Below are 24,218 nucleotides of genomic sequence, written 5' to 3' on the forward strand. Positions count from 1 at the left end.
TCACTCATGGCCTACTTCAGGGCACCTCCTGAACTCTTGTGGCAAGGACAAATTATCAGTTACTTCACACATGCCTGTTCTCTTTATATCATGATTTGGTCCCACAAATATTGAGGCTACACCCTTGTGTCAATGTACCCATGAAGAAGCTGCACTGAGCTCAATGAGAACCATTTTTAGATGACTTTGGGTAAGTCACACTCGTTCATTCTCAGAAGAAGGCGAAGTCAAAAACCCCTTTGATCAAATCTCACCAAGAAAACCCTGTGATAGGTTCACTTGAATCATTCTTACCACAAGTCAGAAATGACTTGAAGCCACACAACAACAGATTTTAGGAAAACAACCACACATTTGCTCATCGAAGGAAGGATTCTATTGCATCATATTTGATCCTGGTTATCCCCACTTCGCAGCTCCCACTATTGCATTCTGTCTTGTCATAGTATTGCTTATATTCATTGTTCATATATAGGCTTACATCCACCTGTTGGACCAAGCAGAGTAGATCCATTGATTCAATGAAAACTTGCTAAGTCAGCAATTATGTAATTTCCAGTGATTCAATAGGTATACTCTAATTGGGAACAACAATTGAATTTGGACCATATTTATCCAAATATTGCACTTCTTTTGCTTCAAAAGCTTTCAAGTAAATCTAAAGCAGGAATGGAAATCAAGTGTAGCTCCTAGCATTCCTCACTGTTAGTCTGCAATGACACAAATTGGCCCATGTGGGCACACAGGCTGAACTACACAGCTTGGTCCCAGACTATCTAAGGTGGGGTACAGACCGCCCAAAAAGGGTGGTCTGCCTGCACCTTGTTTTGCTGAGTGAGGAAGCTGCAGTGGACAAACCGTGCGGCTTCCTCACACAGCAAAAATAACCCACAAAAAGCAGGTCTTTTTGTGGTGTGATTGTGATGCTGCAGTGCGCCAATGGCGTACTCACGACATCACAATGGTGTTGCAACATGCAGACGCTAGGCGTCCATTGCATCAAAATGGCAGGGCCCATCTGTACAGGGCACTGCCATTTTGACGCCCTTGTCATGTGCGAGGGGCATCTGGAAGCGCTGCCCCTTGCAAGTAATGATGGCGCCCCATTGCGCCTATCTGTAGAGCACGTATAAGACCATATTTCTCTTTATGAGTTAGCCTGAGTTTTAACATATTCGGGGGAGGGCTTTCTCACAATCCCACCACCATCAAAGACACGAGTGAAAGCTTCTCACTGGTTGCTCCCATGCTGTGACACCTCCTTCCATGAGCGGTCCAGCTGGCCCTCTCTTTGCTGTCTTTCTACCAATAGGCAAAGACCTTTTTATTTGGACAGGCCTTTCATCCTTAAAATATGTGGCAGAATAATGTTTGAAAGTGATGCCCTATGCTTTTATCTGTCATCTTTCCAATTATGTTCGATGTGCTTTTTGTAATTTTTGTTTTTGTAATTTTTGTGAAGTAAGATTTGGCTGAATTTTAAGTTCTTGTAAGCTGCTTTGGGTCTTATGACAGCGAGGTGGGTTGTTAGTAAAATAAAAGTGTGGGAGCTGGTCCTTATGTGGGTTTTCCCTGTAAAGGCTAGGAAATATTCCAAGGCCAATGACAAAGAAGACACCTCTGAGGGATTCTCCTACCAGAGAAAGAGCCATTTAATCTCCTGAGGCCAGTCTTTCTCCTCCTGTTCTAGAGCAGACATAGGAAATCTGGTGCCCTCCAGATGGTATAGGCTGATGGTCAGTAGTGCCCATGTCCAGGGACTGTAGAAGTTGTAGTCCAAAAAACTGATTTTGTAAGTTCTACCTGAAATCAGTATAATTAGTGGTCAGTAATTGTGTGCTTTCATTTCAATTTTTTTCCTCTTTCAAATTAGCTTTGTTCTTGTTTTTCCATCCACGTTGAAATAAGTAGCCATGTCGCTAGTGAATTCATCAGATGTGTGAACAGTCTGTCTGCAAGTCCTGAATGTCACACATTCATTAGCAGCCATATGACAAAAACTGTACACAGTTCCTGACTAACATATATTGAAGCAGAAGTTGGAATAGTTTCTCTTTGTTTGGACTCTAACTAATCACAGTCTGCCAGGTGGAATGACCGAGAAAGTGGGAGCAGCTGTATATCTCTTGAGAGGAAATCTCACAGAGAAAATTCTGTGGAAAAGTAATTCTTTGGAACATACAGTTCACTGACTGTGGGAGTTACAGTCTAAAAGTAACTACTGCAAGCTGTTAATGGTGGTTGGTAGCTTCGATGTCAGTGAGGCAATGAATTTGGCTCAGGTTTTAGGCCGACTTTTAAAGAAGCTATCCAAGGTGCTGAAAGCATTTTGAGGATAGCCAAAACCCAGATCAGAATCACTGTCTCACCATCAGAGAAATGAGCAGTTGCTGGGGAAAGCTCTGCAGTGAACCTTGTTCAAGCCCAGTCACACTACAGAATTACAGCACTACTATTCCACTTTAACTGCTATGGTGGCAGCCTATGAAATCCAGTTTAAGGAGGTGCACAAAGGCCCCATTCTCACTGGGGAATTTGCCGTGGGTGGAACTGGGTCGAATTCGGTAAGCTGGAACCGAATCTCCCCGGAAAGAAGTTTCCACTGCCCTTTACCTGGATTGATGCAATTTGCCCTGCTGAAGTTCACATTTGCAGTTATGCTTTAAAATGGATCTTCCTTTGTTGTCAATCAAATTCACACAGCTTGGTCCCAGACTATCTAAGGTGGGGTACAGACCACCCAAAAAGGGTGGTCTGCCCGCGCCTTGTTTTGCTGCGCGAGGAAGTGGCAGTGGACAAACGGCATGACTTCCTCGCGCAGCAAAAAGAACCCGCAAAAAGCAGGTTCTTTTTGTGGCGCGATTGTGATGCTCTTGCTTTCCCTCCGTTTCCCACACTTATGTAGCACAGGCATTCACACATTGTATCAATTTGCCAAATTTTAAAGGGAAACATACGTAGCACAAACATTCACATATTCTGTCACACACACACACACAAATAATTTTTTTAAAAAATACCACTTGCAAAGTGACCGGTGTGAGAGGAGAGGCATGTTCTGCCCAATGTCCACCCTCTGACCTTTATCCCTCCCCCTGGACCTGACCTGATCATGACCGGGGCCAAGTTCACATTTGCTGGCATCCTGGAAGAAGTGGGTTTTCCCAAAAGAAATAGGGGGGGGGAACGCTTTCAGAAAACCTGCTGTGAGGGGGATTTGCTCCTGATTGGGTGTGCAAAACCCCAATCCTGGTGTGTAAAAACTGGCACCAGTGCTAAATTACCACTTTTATTTCTTTATTTTTTTATAATTTTATTTTATTAAAAAACATAAAACCATAAAAACACAAAACACTAAAGCTCAAACACATCAAAACTCTTCTTATCATAGTTGATAATTAATTGTTATCCTTTCATTAGTGTCAGACAATACATTAAACATAAACAAGTACTTCCCATGTTGCTTTAAAGCCTTGTCTCAACTCTGTACAGAGTACCTTCATATATTACTCTTTTTTCTTTTTGTCTTTAATTACATTCTTGTACCCTCAAAGTATAAATCTCAGTATATCAGTTTGATTAAACAGTAAAATTACCTTTGAATGTTAGTGATTCATCCTAATCTGCACTCTCTATTACAATATATCAGAATTGGTTCCCATTCTTTTACTATTGTTGTAGTATCTTTTTGACATAAGTGACCCGTTAAGATATCCATCGCCTTCATTTCATAGACCTTCCCTAGCCAATCTTCTAAATTAGGCACCACCTGATTTTTCCAGAATTGTGCAATTGTAATTCTCGCGGTGGTAATTAAGTAAAGCATAATTCTTTCATATTTTCTCTTAATTTGTGAAGGGATCTTATTCAACATATTTAACAAATACATTTCTGGTCTCATTTCAAATTTGATTTTTAACATATATTCTATTTCTGTATGTATGCTCTTCCAGTACAGTTTTATTTTTGGGCATTTCCACCAAATGTGAATCCAAGTTCCCACTGCTTTACTACATTTCCAACACAAACCTGTTTCATATATTTTTGCTGTTTTGCTAGGTGTTAGACACCATCTGTGTTCCATTTTCCAGAAGTTTTCACAGAGATTTTGAGATTTTGTAAATTTCTTTGTTTTTTCTCTTGCCAATTTCCAATTGTCCAAATTCTATATTTTGACTGAAATTTGATGCCCATTTTATCATCATGTCAGTAACAGGTTCTTTTTCTTTTTCTAGGTTTCTAAGAAAGCTGTGTATTTTTGCCGTTTATTTTTCGATTGTATCCAATAAGACCTTTGAGAATTCAGATTCAACCCTTTCTTCTTCAAAATCTTCAGTTTTTTGGTCCATCTTGAACCTTTCTTTGATCTGTAGATAAAAATACCAGTGCACTTTTGGAGCTAACTGTTTTAGTACCTCGATAGGTTTCAGTTCATACCTATTATCATTTGATTTATATAAGATGTCTTTGTATTCAACCATGTGTCTAATACCTTCCATCTCCCTATGAATACCTCTTGAGGAGAGAGCCATAGAGGAATCTTCATATAAATTCTTTTCCTGGTTTTTTCCCATACTCTTAGGAGGGATCTTCTTATTACACGATTTGAGAAATCTTTATGGATGGCTGCTTTTCCGTAACAAATGTAGACATGCCAACCAAATCTATTGTCAAAACCTTCTAAAATTAGAAGTTTTTCGTCTTTCAAGGTCATCCACTCAGTGATCCAATTCAATACTTTTGCTTCCTAGTACAATTTCAAATCAGGAATTCCTCCTCCGCCAGCTTCTTTTTGATATGTCATTGTCTTCCAATTCAGTTGTGGTTTTTCAAAGTTCCAAAGGAAAGATTTTATATCTTTTTGCCAATCCAAAAATACGTTGTCTTTTATCAAAATTGGAATGGTCTGAAATAGAAAATTAATCTTGGGTAAAATAGCCGTCTTAACCACCTCAATTCTTCCAAACAATGATAAATTTAATTTTGTCCAATTTTTTATGACTCTTTTAATTTCTTACCATTTCGTCTTATAATTGTTCTCAAAAAGATCCATATTCTTATTTGTCATCCAAATTCCCAGATATTTTACCTTATTTTTCGTCTGACAGTTTGTAATGTTTTCTAGTTCTTGATCTTCTCTCTTTGTTAGATTCTTAGTTAGAATTACTGTTTTCTGATGATTTACGTTAAATCGAGTTATCTTGCGGAATTCTTTTATCTCCTTGAACACATGTTGCACTTGTCTTATAGGATCTTCCAATACCATCACCACATCATCTGTGTACACTTTCATCTTACAGTTGTATCCTTTAATTTTGTTACCTTTTATCTCTGAATCTCTTCTCATTTTGTGAATCAATACTTCCAATACAATAATAAAAAGCAATGGAGACAATGGGCATCCTTGACGTGTTCCTTTTTGAATTGTCATCGGTTCTGATTTATTTCCGTTGATTATAATCTGTGCATTCTGTTCTTCATATAATCTTTTTATCTATACTTCAAAGTTTTCCCCTACATCCATTCTTCTCATTATTTCAAACATACAATTCCAGTTTACACTATCAAAAGCTTTCTCAGCATCCAAAAGTATCAAACCTAGCTTTTTATCATTATTTCATTCGTAATATTCAGGTATGTCATTAGAAATCTAACATTGTCTTTCAATTGTCTTTTTGGCGGGAAGCCCATTTGTTCTTTTTCAATATAATCCTGTAATGTTAATTTGAATCTTTCTGCCAATATGATCGTGAAAATTTTGTAGTCTGTGTTTAATAAAGAAATTGCTCTATAATTAGTTACCTGTTTTGGGTCTTTTCCTTCTTTTGGGATGACAGTAATATTCACTGATTTCCATGATTCAGGAATTTCTTTTTTTATATCATTGAAAGTTTTTAGAAGAAGAATTTTAATTTTGTCTACAAATGTTTTATAGTATGTTGCTGTGAATCCATCCGGAAGCAGTGCTTTATCGACTTTTAATTTATATATTGCTGTTATCATCTCTTCCTCTGTTATGTCTGCATTTACTATTTCCTTTTGCTTATCCAAAATTTTCTTGATTTCTTGAAGATCTAAATAGTCTCTATGTGGTCTAGTTGTATTTCTTCTTTTCCATACAGTTGTGTGTAATAGTCCCAAAAAGCTTTTTCTATTTGTTTCTGTTTATAGTGTTTCATTTCCAATAGTGATTTGCATAATCAGTTTCTTTTGTCTCTCTTTTCATAGTATATTCGCCAACCATTTCCCACATTTATTTGCTTTTTCAAAATATTTCTGCTTTGTGAACTTCAGTTTCCTTTCCACTTCTTTTGAAATTTTAATTTCCAATTGTTTTTTCAAACTCTTATACAATTTGTTCTTCCAATCATTTGTTGGGTCCTTATTAAGATCTAATTCTGCTTGCCATATTTCTGTCTCTAGTTGTTTCAGTTCCATTTCCTTCTTATGTTTAATCCTTGCTCCTCTTTGTATCAGATAGCCCCTAATCACCAACTTACCTGTGTCCCAAACTAATTTATTAGAGGTTTCTCTATTAGAATTTTCCTTGAAATTTTTTTAAAGCATTTGTTTTGCTTTTTGTAAAAAGCCTGAGTCATTTAGAAGAGAATCATTCAGCCGCCAAGAGAATTTCTTCATTTCCAATTCTATGTGAAGGAATATCAAGTTGTGATCAGATACCGATTTTGGTAATATGTCCATCTTCTTAACCTTTGGTAATAAGACGTTTGAAATCCAGAACATATTATTATTATTATTATTATTATTATTATTATTAACCTTTATTTATGAAGCGCTGTAAATTTACACAGCGCTGTACATGCAATCTTTTAGTTAGACGGTTCCCTGCCCTCAGGCTTACAATCTAAAAAGACATGACACAGAAGGAGAAGGGAGTGGTGACGGGAAAGGGTAAGAGGTCCAGCAGTTCCTCTCAACCTCCGAGGCCTGGACCAAGGCAGATGGACAGGAGGGAGGGCTTAGCTTCAAAATGGAAGGTTAATCATTATCCAGGGAAAATACATACTCACAAGTAGGATAATACATATACAGTACATAGCAATGCAGGAAATGGATCGATAAACAGTCAACAGCAGAACATCAGATAGTAAGTGACAATTATGCGATGCCTGGGAAGGCTTCTCTGAACATATCTATCCTGGAAGTTGATTTGTGGGTTTCAGAGAAGGAAATTTCCACTTTTAATCCAGTTTTGGATTGGGGCTAAAAGGTAGTCTGAATGGCCCCTTAGAATTCTCAGCCATATAGCTCAAGTGGCTTCCCAAACTACAAACCCCAGGATGTCATAGGTTACAGCCATGGCAATTAGAGTGGAATAATAGTGCTATAATTATGTAATGTGAATGGGCATGGGTTAACACCTTGCACACAACTCAGTCTGAAACAAATTTAAAACCAGCCTTTTAAAAACAGAACAATTATCTGCTGATTTACTATGTAAGCAACCAGTGAGGTCAGCGCTGTTTGCTAAAAGAGTATCTTTCAAAATGTTGATTAAGTACTTTTGATCCAGACAACAAAGTTTGGGGAGGATGTCTGGGTGAAGTTTTTTGTTCTTCCTCCTATCACAAAATGACATGACAACATCAGCAGCTCATTCTGTGATAGGGAAAGCCAGTAAATCTGAGTCAACTGAAATTCTTTCCTTTGTTTTTTCCCCCCTTTTTCTTTTTTCTTTGAGCAAATCTAACCATTTATCAAGTGCTAACATCCTCTGTTCGTTCACCTGAAACTCCATATATCATAAAGCAGGCTCCAAAAGTTGTCACTTGAGAAGGCTGGGCCTATTTATGAACAGTATGAGAAACTTTAGGACGGAAAATTGGAGGAGTCATATTGAGCACCATCACACATTCTTTGAAGTTCAGGACTCAAAATCATCTTGTGAGCTTAGAAGTTGACAGAAATTTCTAGATGTTCAGCTTCAGTGGCCTATGCTTCCAAATCTCTCAGTTGCAGCAATTTGAACCTACACATCTTCTGACCGCAGGCTCTCACAGGATTGCTGTCACTGCCAGCTTTTCTTCATGTGGGAAATAGTATTTCATACCTCTATAGCAGTGAATAACCAGTCACACAGCATCCCTTACCAAATTCACACTCCACTGATTCAATTCTTATTTCTTTCCTTGGGTAAAATGAATACATTCATATAATAATATTCATATAATAAATAATGTAATAATATTATTAATATAACATTATTTATATAATAAAATAAGTATTGAGACTGGTTCTCCATAACCCTTTATGCACAGCAATTTATGAATCTAGCTGGAAGGCCACAGCACAGCTAGAATCTGGATGGAAGAAAGCCAGCTCTGCCAAAAAAGAAAACGAAGCAGCCAAGAGCATCACTTGGGGCCTGAGGGTTAGGACAACACTGGGTGAAACCTCACAGAGGAGGTGACAATTGGTGGACTGGTCACCTCACCATCTGTCCAAAGACCATCTTGGCTGCCCCTGGTACCAGCCAGCCTCCACATGCAGTAAGCACTGATGAGAGTAGGGTGCTGCTGCCACGCAACAGCCTCTTCTGGGTCTGGCAAGGCTGCTGGCCAGGCCAGGAAAGGGAGGTGCTGTTGCTAGTGGCAGCAATGTTGATGATGGAGTCCTCCTCTTTGTGCCACCATTGCCTCCCTTTGCCACCCTGCCAGCAGCTCCTCTAAACCTGGAAGGGATGGCTTGGTGGCAGCAGCACCTTTCTTAGATGGCTGGTTGTCTTGCTCTCTCGTCCCTCTGGCTGCCTTGCCATGAGCTTTCTTCTGGGGCAGGGCAGGGCAGTGGGTAGCAATGGAGGGCAAGATAGTCCACTGTGGCCACTGGTAAGGGTGGTGAGTGGGCTAGTGGGGGTGGAGTGTAGCAGTGGCCACAGTGGACTATCTTGCCCTCCATTGCTACCCACTGCCCTGCGCTGCCCTGTCCTGCCCTGTCCCAGAAGGAAGCTCATAGCAGGAGGAGTTCATTATCACATCTCTTTCTGTGTCCCTGGCCAGCAGCCCACTGCTACTAGTGGCTGCAGTGGGTGGATGGCAGAAGCACCCTGGTTGGAGGAGAAGGGAAGCTTTGGAGTGTGACAGCCACCTTGGCTGGGACAGAGAGCATGGTGATACTATTAGGAGGGTGGAGGGTGGGCGGCAACTGCTTCTCCCTCTCTGCTGTCACTTCTCCTTCTGCCACCCCCTTCCCTCCCCTCTCCTCTCGCTTTCTCCCCATGTTATCTCCCCTGGGGTGGCTGCCTTCCAGAGGTGTCACCCAAAGAAAAGTAGGGCGGATTGGGGGTTCCCCACCAAATATGAGAGTATTATTTTAATTGTTGGTGAAATTAGCTTTTGCAAGAGCTGGGTAACCTTTAGGGACCATTTGCACCTGTATATACCAGTAACAGCTGAGGTGGACTCCAGATGTGGATCAACCAAGAGAGTTTTATGTAAAAAAATGCCGAATGTGTTTACACACACACACAATGGCAATTCACACAGACACAGCATTTGGAGCTAACAGAAATGGAAATATGGAAATGGGATGGAGGAGTTTGAGAGGTTTGCAGGGAGAGACAATTATCTGTCCAATTAGTAAACCACAGAAAGCTGAAGTGGCTCAGACTGGGGGTTCTGAGGGTTGCACAGTGTCATATAAGTAGCACAGCAACATTCTGGGACAACTATATGCATACTATGAAAGTACAGAGACTAGGTTCTTGGGACCAATATTTATATCTGTAATTTAGCCCCCAAGCTGTGGGCTATTTTTTAAAGTAAGAAAGGCTTGATGTCCTTTCCCAAGAATTGACAATGGCTGGTGGCTTTAATTTTAGTCTGACAAAAACAGTGATTTGATCAGGATATCCCCAGGATGGATGGATAGGGATGTTTGGCTAGGAACACAAAAGATGGTAAGCAGCGAGTTGGTTTACTGTTTTGGATACAAGGAGTTCCTTTGCTGCAAGGTGCAAGAGGAAATGGAAATGATTCCTTGGGTCTCGCTCCTTTTTTCCTGGGAACCTAACCTGGTGTTCCTGAAAGTCATTATGACCTCTCAAGTACATACTGGCTTCAGATATGAAGTATGAAATATAGGGATGTCAAATACACTGCAGGGTATGCAGGGTGTGCTAACAGAGGGTGATAACATGAGTTACCACACTGGGGTGACACCAGCCATAGTGATGCCATGGGAGGTAGCCCTCCCAGCAGTTCCCTTTGACCATTCTCTCTTGCTAGCGAGATCTTGGGGGGAAAAGTTACTGTTTGGACATAACTTACAGAATCCTTCAGCCAGCATTGCCAATATGTGGGCAGGCAGCTATATCTCTTTATATATCTCTAGACTGAGGGATTCTGGGATTTGTAGTCCAAAAAGTAAGACTTCCCACATCTGTTCCTATCCTTTAGAGTTGGTCACTGGGTAGCATAAATACTTATTTAAGAATGGGGAGTATGCAGTGCCTGGACTCATCAAAGATGCTCTATCTTGTCCAGGTCCTCAACTGCCTTATAAAACTTCTAAGCTGTCCTGTGAGCTGAGCCATGCCTGCTTGTATGGGTGTTTGGAGAGCAAGCTGTAATAAAACACAGTTTGTAGCACTGCATATCACCTGATTCATATATGAAGCCATTAAATTTAGGTTTCAGTTTCCTGGCTCAGTGAGACTTGAGCTAGCTTGGAACAGCTTTAGCTCTTGTCTTAAATAGGTTGCATCATCTAGATGCAACATACAGAGAGAGGGAGGGAGAGATCGGAACTCATCCTAATCTGCAAGATTGGATTCCAGCAAGATGACAGTAACTGGCATCTTATCTGGCCTTCTTCCCAGGACTGAAACATCATAGGGAACTTATGTCCTAAGCAAGCATCTACTGTCAAAAGTACAAATCTGTTTGGTAAGTCTGCCTGGCTCCTTAAAAGCCCTAACAGTAGCCCATATCACATCATCTTTTACTTCTTCTTTTAAACAGAACCTTCTCTCCATCACGTGAATTTCTTTGATGTGTTCTGCTTAAAAAGTAATGGTCCAATGCGGATTTTCAGATGATTTGCCTCAGAGGTTTTCTTGATACTCATTTAAAACCAAGCTAATGACACTGCACTTAGAAGCAGTACAAATCTAACAGCTGATATTTGCAGACTCATATACAGGGATTGTTCCAGAATCCATTTATTTTAGGAGGTTGTGAATGGGAAAATGTAAACACTTGCATTCTAACTAAAGCCAGTTCAGTGTGTGTGTGTATATTAATAAAAAACAGAATCTTTATAGCTAAAATCTTCTGGCTATTAACAATAAAGGTAAATTCACAAGGGCAGCTGAGCAAAGTTCACCCTTATACATACAAACTTCTTGCTCTTATTTTCTGCAATTGCTTTTAAAGATGAAACATGTGATTTGCAAACTGAGACCCTGTACCCATTCTGTAGCCTCACTCTTCCTGCTGGGTGATATCCCTCACCCAGAATGCTCTTTTAGGGGCATTTTCCTCCCTGGCTAGAATTGTTGTGTGAGAGCTATCTTACTATACCTGAAATAAAGAAGACTGGCCTCTGGGAATATTCCAGCTCCAATAAAACCAAAGCTAAATGGCCAAGCGAGCACACACAAAGGAAAGAATAAACAAAAACACAGACTGCTTACTGAATATATATATATATATATGGTATAATTGGATTTGGAAGGGAAGTATTTATTAGGCATAATATTGAAATTTCTTCTATTATTATATTTGAACTCTAGTTTATTTTCTACAAAAAAGTGTTACAGGAGAAATGGATTTCTTGTAACATGCATCACCTGGATACATTTTTTCCCCTGGAAGTAATTAATAATTTCCTTTTATTTTTAAACAAGTTTAAACATTTGGAGTTAGTTCATTGAGCAGGCTGAGTTTCCCAGGGATATGTTATTTGAGCCTTATCTCATATGTATCAAAAATAGCAGGCAGGTATTGTTTAGCAAGCAACCATAGCTACTTCAGATGAACCTTTGAGCAAGTCATGCTGTGGCCATTTTCATATCCTGGTTAATCCTCTGCTGTCCTACTTCCTCAGCTGCTTTTAAAATGTCCCAGTTTCTCTCTCCTCCTCCACTTTCTACCTTCATCCAAAGCTTACTTCAATTGAGTTCAAGATGCAACTCAGGAGGTGAGAGAGTAGAAGGATGGAGTCTCTTCCCCAATAGGCTCATTTGTTTGCTTTTCTTTCTTTTTTAAAAGCTTTCTTAAACATAGCAAATATATTCCAAGAGTACCCTGCTTAAAACAGTAGTTATGTGTGCTCTTCTTCATTAAAAACTTTGGCCTCTTGTTGCCTGGCTCCACACTTTTGACCACACTTTGATGTTGCACAGCTACACGCTTGCAAGCTTTCCTACATGAAGTGTTGTGAGGGTATGCTTGCTTAGACAGAAAGAGCAATGTACATGTTTGAGTACTGTGATACACTCTATAAGGACTTACCTTTGAAGACCATTTAGAAATTTCACTCAGTTTCACTGTCAAAAGGGACACACTTTACACATAACTCATCAGTATTAAAATAACTTCACTCCTTATTAGTTCAGTTTGAGGCTCTGTTCTAAGTATTCGTTTTTCCCTAAAAAAAAATTACAACTATTAATTTAGGATTAAGGGCTTTAGATTGGAGTATGTAATGTATGCACTATTTCCTTTGCTGTAGATCTGCTGGTCTTTATGGTCACCATGTATTGGAACTTAGGAAGATGCCTTATATTTTGTCATATCATTGGTCTATCTAGTTCTGATGGCGCTCCACCCTTGCAGGCATAATTCTTTCCTTCCAACATACTGCCTGGAGATCTCTGCTATTCTCTTGTGGTCTCCCATCCAACTCAATCCTGCTTAGCATACAAAACCAGATGTTTTGTACTCAGGACAGATGTTTTGTGCTCAGGGAAGCTACTTGAGGCATGCCCAAGGGCTTATACAATGTGAGTGTTTGTTTTCTTTCAAGAACAGGTTCCAATGGCATGCCCACAAGTGGCTTCTGGGCCGCCCCTCAGTTTCAAAACCAGATTGCAGTGTGACATGTGGTTGTATCATGTGTAAGTTCTCTCAGGCTCCAAGAACTTCAGTGGTTCTTTGGACCTTGGCCACTTCCTTCAGTATTCCTTTAGATTCTTTTTACTTTACAGAAAGTCCAAAAAGAATTAAAGCATTATTTATTTGTGCCATCCATTTGTAGCCATAGCACCCAGGTTCATTAGATAGATCGAAGAGCTGACTCTTGACTTCCGAGGAAGGGAAGAACCATATTTTAAATTAAGCTGTCTACAGGGCCTATATCCTTCTTGTTTGTATCTCTCCCACCTAGGCATAAATAACCAGGAAATAGAAGGCAGGTGGCATTATAAATTGTCAAACCACACATTTGCCTCGTGTTCAGCATTTGTTCTCTTCTTCACATATCATCCTTTTTAAATTAAACTTCCATCAGTCTGTAATCCCACTTCTAAGAAGATGCTGAACATTTCCTCCTCCTCCCTCTCCCTCTCCCAAAGTGTTTACAAGGCTACCAGTAATTGAAATGTTCACCAACTAAAGACTAGTGTTATAACAGACGTTGCTATAAAGATTATAGGAATATGTCTTCTTCTTTTTTTTTGACGGGGAGGGGGGAGGATTTTGTTCTTATTGCTTTATGGAAAACCTTAGGAATGTAGTGTAATAAGTCCAAGAGGGACTGTTACATGCAGACTGACAGGATAAGATTTGATTTACGCATGATATGGTCTAAAGCTCTAGACTGGCATTTCTTTGACTATGAATCAGGGACTGCCAGTGGGCTTAGTCAACAGCTAGTTGGTCCTTAATGCCTCTACAGTTTCCTTCTTTCCTCATAGATATAGGTTTCCCAGAACCTTTCTCAGGGGGTAAAGACTAGTTGAAGGAAATGAGTGTTTCTTTTCTGCCCTGCAAATGGAATAAGATTGTCAGCTCTAGAAATTTCTGCAGTTACATTTCATTTCCCCTGAAGGCCATTGAAATATAAACAGGCCAAAACACATTGGGCTTTTTCCAAAATAAAAACAGCCATCAACTGAGCACTTGGAGACATATTGCCCCCTCCCTTTTTTTTCTTGGGCATTTCATTGGGTGCTCTCCAGTTTCATCTCTTCTCAAACAACTGGATGGCCAAAAGCTCCACACTCTCATGAAATAATGAATTTGCCACGACTCTGATAAAAGTACTAAAGACAACACATATGAAACACAAGGTAAGTACAGAATTGTAATGCTAAAAATGGGAATATAACAAAATGCAGAGTCACATCAGCAAGACCAAACAAGGCATCAAAACTTCCATCAGCAAAAGTAGGAACCAGCAGTTATAAAGCATTCTGATGCCTTGCAAAATTAAATGTGTTAAATCAGATTCATCAAAATCACTATGGAGGTGCCCCACACATATGTTTGGGACATTGTCCCAAAGAAAATGCACCATGTTCAAAAGGCCCTTGATTGCCACCCCAAATCGCCAAGCAGGAACACCTGGGGGGAAAAACCCAGTGTAAACAGCAGATATTCATTTTGGTTCTGAGAAGCTTGGGGGGCAGGAAAATGAGCTCCTTGTGAACACACTCTTCTAACAACCTTTATACCCTCATGTCTCCACATCTAGAACTACCTCTGCCTCCTCCATCAAAAGTGGAAGCCATTAAAGCGTAGTCTCCTGGCCTGGAGCCTAAGTGCTCTTTCATCTCTCCAAAAGCTGCTGCCAGGCACATTACCTGACTTGGTGCATTGACTCCAAATATTAAGACATTGTTTGATATGAGTAAATGGCTCCTTCTTGGACATGGCCTTAGGAACTAAAGTTTTTGATCTAGATCCAGACATCTCAGGACTGGGGAGAATCCAACTAAGAGATTTCCAGCATATCAGTTCTTGGAATCTGATATATCCACTTTGTAGATGTCTCATTCTTTAGCTCCATGCTCAGGTCTGACGCTTCTTCCATGAATACTACTGGATTCTCAACTTCTGTTTACATCTGGATTGCCGTTAGATTATGGCGTTATGCCATCAACAAAATTCCCATATTTCTGTAGCACTGGCATGGGAACTATCTATTCAATATGACCGTATTTGCCAAGGGCCTCACAACCTGAGAAGCTTGGCAACTCACATGGGTGGTGAACTCCTGAAAGTATATCTCAGGCTTGATTTATAAATAGGAGAGGCCATGGGCAAAGTATAACATTGAACACCCACTTTGTTATAGTTCAGAGCATTTACCAAATGCGTTAGCATGCCAGCAATACAACTGTCTAGACTGCCAAAAGCTGCTGATGTGCTAATGCTACAACTCAATGTCATGACACTCCAGATGGTAGGGAAAGCATTGTTGCATAGCATTAATTCCACAAACTGTGGATTCATTCACCAAAGGAAAAAATGCTGACAGACAAGAGAATTCAAACTTCCAACTTATTTTATTTATTTATTTACCAGACCATTTTATTATAGTCTGACCATGACAAGGAATTCAAAGAGCACTCTGCTTTATGTTTTCATCTTTGTATCATATATCGAACACTACAAAGCTGAGATTTAAAGCTCTTGCTCAAAGAAACTTTTTTCTGAGATTGCATGAAAACTTTCTCTCAACACTTGCCTTTCTAAATATATTTCACACTTGACATTCCAGTTCAAAGAATACCTCACTTATGCCAGCCCAGTATTTGTATTTGGAATAATGCTGAACAGATGAAGCACTGGTCGAGAGACGTAAGAAATCCTCCAAACATCTGTCAACCACTTTAGCTTCTGGAGTTGGGGGAAAAAATTCAGCCAGTAACTGTGCCATTCCTACAGATTTCACAGACAGAAAGTAATTAATATTCCTTGGCTGCAAGCAAGTCAGCAGAGAATTTGAAAGAAGTGAAGGGGGGTATAGCAGGATTTGAAGCCGCAGTAGAATACTTAAAGCTTCTACATAGAATGAAAAATGTGGAGAGGAAACAAGGTAAAGATTTTTGCTTTTCAACTGCCAAATGTTTTGTGTGTGAAACTGAGATTTGGAAATAAAAGAAGTGCTTCAAGAGTGTAAAAAGTATTATTGAACCAAAGTACTGTATTATATGAACATGCACATACATGCAAACAGCAATATAGCTGTTTTTATAAAAGGGAAGATGGAAGGCCTATTGGCAATTTATACTCTGAGAAGAGGTCTGTCAGTCTGAACTTGTCACTTTTGGGATGAAGTTTCACTCCCTACTTAGAGCACAGGACCCCTCTTTTAAAGCCATGTTCTTGATGCGTCATTGGGATTTCTCCTCATTCAGGTCCCCACTGCACAGTTATGTGGAATGAAGGTGTTACATTCTTATCATTATGTGTTAGAGAGCAGCCTGTTTTCTTGGGTTCACAAAACTCAGGCAGAGCCAATGTGATGCATGCAAGACCCATTCTGCATGCCTGGTCCTGCACTCTGTTCTATGGCTGAAATTCTAGTGCAAGCCGAATCTGTAGAGACCTGGCTGAATACAAGCATTTGAAATTAACTGCAACCCTATATGCTTTGTTGTTGTAGTTGTAGTAGTTGTTGTGTGCCTTCAAAGTATTTCTGGCTTATGGTGACCCTAAGGTGACCATGGGTTTTCTTGGCAAGATCTATTTAGCGAACATTTGCCATTACCTTCCTCCGAGGTTGAGAAAGTGTGACTTGCCCAAGGTTACCCAGGGGAGTTTCATGACTGATCTGGGAATTGAACCCTGGTCTCCAGAGTTGTTGGTCCCCCACTCAAACCACTGTGCCACACTGGCTACATGGTAGTTATTCCAACTGTGTTCAGTGGAGAATATTCTCTACTAAATATATTGCAGACTGAATACAGAGTATTTAGGAGCTATTACATACTTGTATATATCCATCCATCCATCCATCCATCCATCCATCCATCCATCCATCCATCCATATTATAACCATCCTCTCTTTTGTGGGGGCTCTTGATGGCTTACAGCAGTTCCACTGATACCTACCTCTGTCTTAAAAGTGTTCACAATCTCATTTGTGTAGCTCGAGGAACATAGTAATAACAGCATCTTTTCACTTAAACCCAATAATACCTTTTCACTCCCAAACTACAACTCTCTCACATTATGTAGGCTTCATTTTCATTTCTTTCATTTTTTTCCTACCCTGATTTTCGGTCTAGAAACACAAAGGCATCACTGAAAAGGAAACAATATCCTTTCAAACTTTATCTTGTCCCACACTTATTTTATAAAATAGCCTGCTGTGTGAGAGAAAGACCCAGTTCCAGTGAATGAAGCAGAAGTAGGTGGAAATGGTATAGCATAGTCATGTGGCTTAATTTTCTGTCTGAAGGATGGTCCAGTCTAAGGCTGGAGGCTCTTTCACACTCGACCACAAGTATAGCACTATAACCCCACGTTAATTGTTGTGGCTGCATTTTATAGAATTCTGGCATGGATAGTTCAGGGAAGTACTAGAGCTATCTGCTGAAAAACTATAAATGCCTCTCCCTAACTCCAAAAACTAGGAATCTACAGGATGGCAGTTGAAATGGAATCATAATGTTATAGTTGTGACCTATGACAGGGTCCACACTGATAAAGAACCATACAAAGCAAGAACAGAAGGGGTGTTGAAATTGTGAAGTCAAAGGCTTTCATGGCCAGCATCCATAGTTTTTTGTGTTTCTTTGGGCCATGTGGCCATGTTCTAGAAGAGTTTATTCCTGATGTTTTGCCTGCATCTCTTGCTGGCATCTTTTGAAAAGGTTATGGTAACCTTTAAGCGAATTTCTCATGAGTGGTCACAAATGTAGAAGCATGTGTAAAGCACCCATGTAACTTAATGGCTGTGACTATTACAGCTTCCCAACCCCCTGCCATGTGCATCTCATCTTGAAAGTCAAGGACAAAGAGGTCTGTCAGCCTAAAGCATTAAGCGAAACTCTCTGCTAGTTGAAATTGTATTTTTTCAATACCTCATCCTATCCCAAAATCCCTGGGGAGGTCCTCATCTTATCACTGCTTGATTAAATCAATGTCACTGCCATCCACCAAAAATATTCCTTTTGTAACTGAAGTTCAAACCACCAACCAGCTAAGAATCCTATTGTTTCTGAGATGCCTGGAAAATCAACTCAAAATGTTTCAAGTCAAGTTTGACCCATAAATACCCCACTTTGGACACTCCCCCTTTGATTTACTTTGGAATCAGACTGAAACTATGTCAGATTCAAACCTGACACCCCCCCCCCCTTCAGTTCTGCTGTCTGTGCCACACAGTAGTAGGCTAAGGGCCTGAACAGACAGGCCAAAATAAAGCTGCTTTGGGTCACTTTGGAGGTATGCTGTTTAAATGATGTACGCATCCTAAGAGGCCCGAAGCCATGCCAAAGCCACACTCCAGTCCTAAGGACTGCAGCGCAGCTTTGGCGCAGCTTCTGGCCTCTTAACATGTGTGTGTCATTTAAACAGCATACCTCCAAAGTGACCCAAAGCAGCTTTATTTTGGCCTTTCTGTTCAGGCCCAATGTCACATTCAACTCCTCACTTTCCCCCAGATTGGATCCTGGCCTCTGGAACTGGTAAGCATTGCCCATTGACATAGACATAGGCTGAAAAGTCCCAGCTAGTGTTACCCTGGCCTTCTCCCTGCTCCACACTGAGTTAAATTAATTTTCCCATTGTATTCAGTTTGCAGGTACCGTCTTGGGGCCCTTTGCAATTTAGGTAATAAGTCTTTGCCCTTAGTGTGGGATGGTCAGAGTTCCTATTAAACTTGAAGCAGCTTCAGGAGGGGAAGTAGTAAAGTCTAGTGTGGGCCTATCATCCTGCATATCAGTGAATCCACTGGATGCCCCTGATCATTTCTAAGTTTTTATCTATACTGCAAATCATGCAGAATGATATCCTTTTCCACAGAGTTAAGAATATGGTCCAGGCATTCTGGAAGTTATTGATCCTGCAAAAAATAACTTTTCCAAGCTCTTCTCAAGACTTGCTGAGCTGCATGTCAAAGCCATTTAAAGTCTTGAGCATGTAATGTTCTTAAGATCATTGAGTCAATAAAGTAGGAATGTTTGGAAGTACTATTTCTCATAAACACTTCTAGTTTACTGTACTGCTGAGCCCAGCTGATAGTCGCCAGTTTTAATAGTCTTCAGAAATTCTCTTTAGACCTTCCACATGGGCAGTCCATCATCAAAAGGAAATTCTGCAGGACACATTCACCCTCCACAGGAAGTCAGCTTGATTAGAGTAAGTGCCCCATAAGGTCAATCCATTTTGGATGGCAAGGATTAAGCTCCCACTGATTTCTGCAGAGCTGGATTACATCTTGCATTTGTGAGGTGACTAGCTGATGTGGTGAATGTGAGCATTAGACATAATTGGCACTCTGTCCCCCCCTTTCTCCTCCTTACCTTAAACAATGACAAAATGTCTACAGTATTTTGTTTTTTGACAGAATTGTCTTTTAGAGTTATCTGACTAAGAGATCTAAGTTGGTAACTGGTTCCCTTTAAACATAACTTTAATCCCATCGGGGGTGCTTTTTCCTGGTTTTGGTTGGTGCATTACATATTCTCCAAATTGTCCAAGAAGCAATGTTTCTGTGTATAGACTCCAGGTTAGAACAGGGACTAATAACCTGTGGGAACACTATCTCTTTAGGCACTGAAAAGTAACCCGGTAGCAATCAAATGACTTTCTCCACCAAGGCTGTACACTGGCTGTCTTCAAGAGGAATACTGGGAATTTGCTTGGATAAGATTGTTACTCTAAATCTTGGGCTAGTCTATAGCTGAACACAGAGATGTTTTGAGGCCTTACTTGACCTCTCAGCTGCTGGATATCAGCTCCAGGCTCCCTTACAATGGTGTTTATAGCTCAGTCCTGGCAGGTGAAGACAAAGTCTATCTTTTCTATGGAAGGGCATCCCACTGAGAGGACCACAGTCACCACTTAATTCCACAAAACCAAGTCACAGGGGAACGTTCTGCAGAAATGTCTAAGAAATGGCAATGAATGGTATTTTGATTTTAATGAGTTTTCTGTGCAGTGACATAAATCTAGACAGCTCACCTCAGTTATCTTTTTTAAATCTAGTGGCTGAACATCCTGGCACAACTCATATGTGTATGAAAAAAGACCCATTCTTTCCAGTGGGACCGCTTCCCAGAACAGTGCAGTTAGCACCTAATGTGTTTAACCTGAGGCATTTAATGTTTTCTTCTCTCTGCTATCCCAAATGAATAGATCCCCACAAGCCTGCATATTTTTCATTGACTTCTGAAGTTTCAAGTTCACATGTGGAATTAATTTTCCCTCCTGGTGGATCTCACCCTTGGATGCTATTGACCTTGGTGCTTTAATGGAACTGCACAGATGGAAGAAGATCATATTCCCAAGACAAGATAATGCCTGTCGTCTCTTTTCTTAGGTCTCAGTGGGAAATGATTTCGGTAGTTATTCCTGGTCTCTCATTTGTCTGTTGTGTCAGCAACCACCATGAGGTAAATGTGATGCCTACACAGGATTGATATGGTTCCACCAGCACCTTACTTTGCAGTAAGTATACTGTAAATAATCTACTCATTTCCTTTCATTCTGTCTTAACCACTAGTTTGGCTCATCTTTTCCTAGATTTATGCCATAATTCTTGCCTCCACTACAAAATATTTTATGGGCATATAAGTAACACACAAGACTAAAAAGATGTTGGAATAATGACCAGAGTATCAGGCAGTATTGGTAATAAGTAATATTGGGATGTTTGCTATCATTTTTGTCACAAGCAATATGTGTGACCTCAAAAATAGTTTACATGAAATTGTGCCACACAATATACAGAGCTGGGCACCGAGAACAGCTCCATCACGCCTAGGACCAGAAGCAGATGGAAATCTCTTCCTCCATCTCAGATGCTGCAGAGGGAGAGAAGAAGAGGCAGGCACAGTTCCACCATGCAAAACGTCCAAAAGCAGATGAAAGGCCTTCCACTCATCCTAGTGCCATTGCCCTGGTCTCGGAGGGAAAGAAGAAGAGGCAGCATCTGCTGGACTAAGTCCCACACTGCCCTCCCCTTCTCCTTTTGTATTATATCTTAATTAGATTGTAAAACTGAGAGCAGGAAACTAGATATTTTTTTTGGTTGGTCTTTTATTTGTAAAGCACTAAGTACAGCGATGGTGCTATATAAAGGGGCAAAGACTACTAAGCTTAGCAGGCCTTGGAACAAATGATAAAAAAAACAGTAAGTGATGATGGTGGTGATTATTATGATGCTGGTGGTGGTGGTGGTGGTGGTGATGATGATGATGATGATGACTGAAATCACAAATTAGCACTGTTCAGTGGTCTTTCTCTCACATAAGTGCATTTAGAGTTGCAACATTACTCTAGAGCCATCTCAGGAGTGTATCTGCACTGTAGAAATAAGGCAGTTTGACACTACTTTAAGTGCTGCAGCATTAGCTGTAGCTCCATCTTATGGAATGCTGGGATTTGTAGTTTTATAAGGTCTCCATTGTTTTCTGCCAAAGTGTGTTGGTGTCTCACAAAACTACAAATGTCAAGGTTCTGTAGGATGGAGCCATGGCTGTTAAAGTAGTGTCAAACTGCATTATTTCTATAGTGTAGTTGCATTTCCACTTTCTCAAAAACATGACTGCATTTACAGAACTTGCAGAAGATGGGCCAAAGCTTTCCCAAGGAAGTGATAGGAAGGAAGCAGGAATGAAAGGAAAGGAAGGCTTGCTGGGAAGAGAACTGGGTCTAGACTATCTGAGGCACTGTACAGACTGGCAGATACGGCGCTCCCGTCACGTGCTAGGGGTTGGCCGAGGATGCAGCGTCCATACCAGCCTCACCCCTAGCACGTGATGGGGGCATCAAAATGGTGGCATCTGCACATCCCGTAGCGCTGGCGATGTCACAAGTGCACCATTTGCGCACTCGGGCGTCACAAGCACGACGCAAAAAGAACCCGCTTTTTGCGGGTTCTTTTTCGGCCGCCGGGATGCCTCACCGTATGGCAGCTAAGGCTTCCTGTCGGTGGAAATGGAGGTGGCGGCAGACCGCCCTTTTTGGGCAGTCTGTATCCAGCCTGAGAGATCATCTCTGCCCCTATGGGTCTGAGTTTTAAAATTCTCGGGGGAAGACTTTCTCTTGGCCATACCACCATCTGAGGCACATTGAGTAGGGGCACAGGAGAGACTCTTCTTGGTTGCTGCTCCCAGACTGGAATTCCCTCCTACCTGAAGCTTGGTTGGCCCACCCTTTGCACTCTTCTACTGGCAAATAACTTTTCATTTATTTGAGTATTAAGTGCCTGTGGCACTTTTTTTAATTGGGGTGTTTTGTATTTTTATTTGTGATTTTTATTATTATATTTTAACTGCCTTTTCCAAACTGTTTTATGATAGTTTTTTAAACGTGCTTTGTTTATTTTTATTTTTTTTAAAAAAAACCTTTTGTGACATCCATTATTTTCATATCATTTTGTCTCAACTCAAATTGTCAGCTGGTAAAAAGGTGGCATATAAATTATAAACGAATAAGAAAGACCCAGGTCTGTCCCATTCATTTGGCTGCAGTCTATACACATCTTTTCCCCACCTCTTCACAATTTGGTGAACACCCCTCCAGATCTGGCCATATTTTAGTACCGCAGGTTGAGGACAAGATGATACTGTCTTCCCAGTCCACACACTGAAGATAATAGGACTGAAGGCAGTTGAATCATGCTTCAGTTGACATGTGGATACTATCCCCTATTGCACTTCACACAAAAGGCAAGCTTTAGGGTCCCCAGGAATATTGTGTGGTGTATACGCCTGTGTCCTCCCAGAGAGTGAAACAGCTGGAGAATTCATGACACCTGCAGTCTTCTAGATCTATTGCTTGAGGCTGCCAGCCACTGCATTCTGCCTAATAGCGGGGCCAGTTCTGCATTTTACTAGTTTAATAACACCTGCAGTGGATCAGTGATTTATTCCTATTTACAATAGAGACCTTTTCCAAGAAGGCTGTGTCTGACAGTTAAAGAAACAGCTTCTGTTTCTTTTAACGGACACCCGCAGAGCTTCATCAGGACAAGCTTGCTGCATACATAAAAATGGGAAAGCAGCAGAAGCAGAGCATAGCACATCACTGCTTCTGTCTCAAGTACAGAGCAGCAGGGGAGCTGAGGAAAATAACAGCCGTCAATATTTAGCTATGCTAGGAATCTGAAATTTAATGAATATTTAGTAGCAAAGTCCATCTTTGATTCAGAAAGCGTTAATGGAGCCTCGACTCTTAGCATCTGTTACTGGTGCTGATTAATCAAGTCTCTATTGTATGTTACTTATGATGGCAATGGGGAGGGGTGGGGTGAGGGACAGAGAGAAGAAACTCTGCACAGCAGTGAAATAATAAATTGTTATTTGTATATGCAAAACAGTTCAATTATTTAGAGCAATTAAAATAATATCTTGAAAATCACTTGAAAGGAGGGTGGCACATCTTTATCAAGCCCAAACTAGGCAACACGAATAAACAAAGCAAGTTAGATGAGCAATAAATTGCAGGCTAATAAAAACCATAGAATGGAAAACAAGAATCAATTGTTCAAATTTAAGGCTTATTATTTTGGGGTGAGGAGAAACTAGGAGACAAAGGCCCATCATCTTAATTAAAAATATACATCTCTTCGTCTATTAAGCAAGGAACACTACAAAGCACCTCCAGTCACGTCTTTTAATTTGTACACAAATATAGCTGTGATCAAAGGCACACAAGGCAATTTTTGTCATTTCAAGCATTGAACTGCATGATGGGGCAACAGCATCCCATGGGAGGAAAGCAGAACAAGCCATCAGTTAAGATAGCCATATACATATTTTGACTGGAATTTGGGAAAGATACTTTTAGGACTACAGTGCTCAGAATCCCCAATCCAGGATTATCACTGGCCATGTTTAGGGGAATTGCAATCTCAAAGTATCCTTCCCAAAACTCTTCTTTTGAATGCTGTCACATTCAACCTGGGATTTGCATGACCATACATATCATGAAACGACATGCTAAGGCCCTATTGGGAGGTTTTTGTGAGTTTTTCAAGCTATGTGGCCATGTTCTAGAAGATTTTCTTCCTGACATTTTGCCAGCATCTGTGGCTGGCTTCTTCACAGAATGCTTGCCTGGAAAAAAGTGGGTATA

Source organism: Sceloporus occidentalis, unplaced genomic scaffold, assembly GCF_023333645.1.
Source record: "Sceloporus occidentalis isolate IW3139 unplaced genomic scaffold, rSceOcc1.0.p SCAF_7, whole genome shotgun sequence".
Classification (NCBI taxonomy): domain Eukaryota; kingdom Metazoa; phylum Chordata; class Lepidosauria; order Squamata; family Phrynosomatidae; genus Sceloporus; species Sceloporus occidentalis.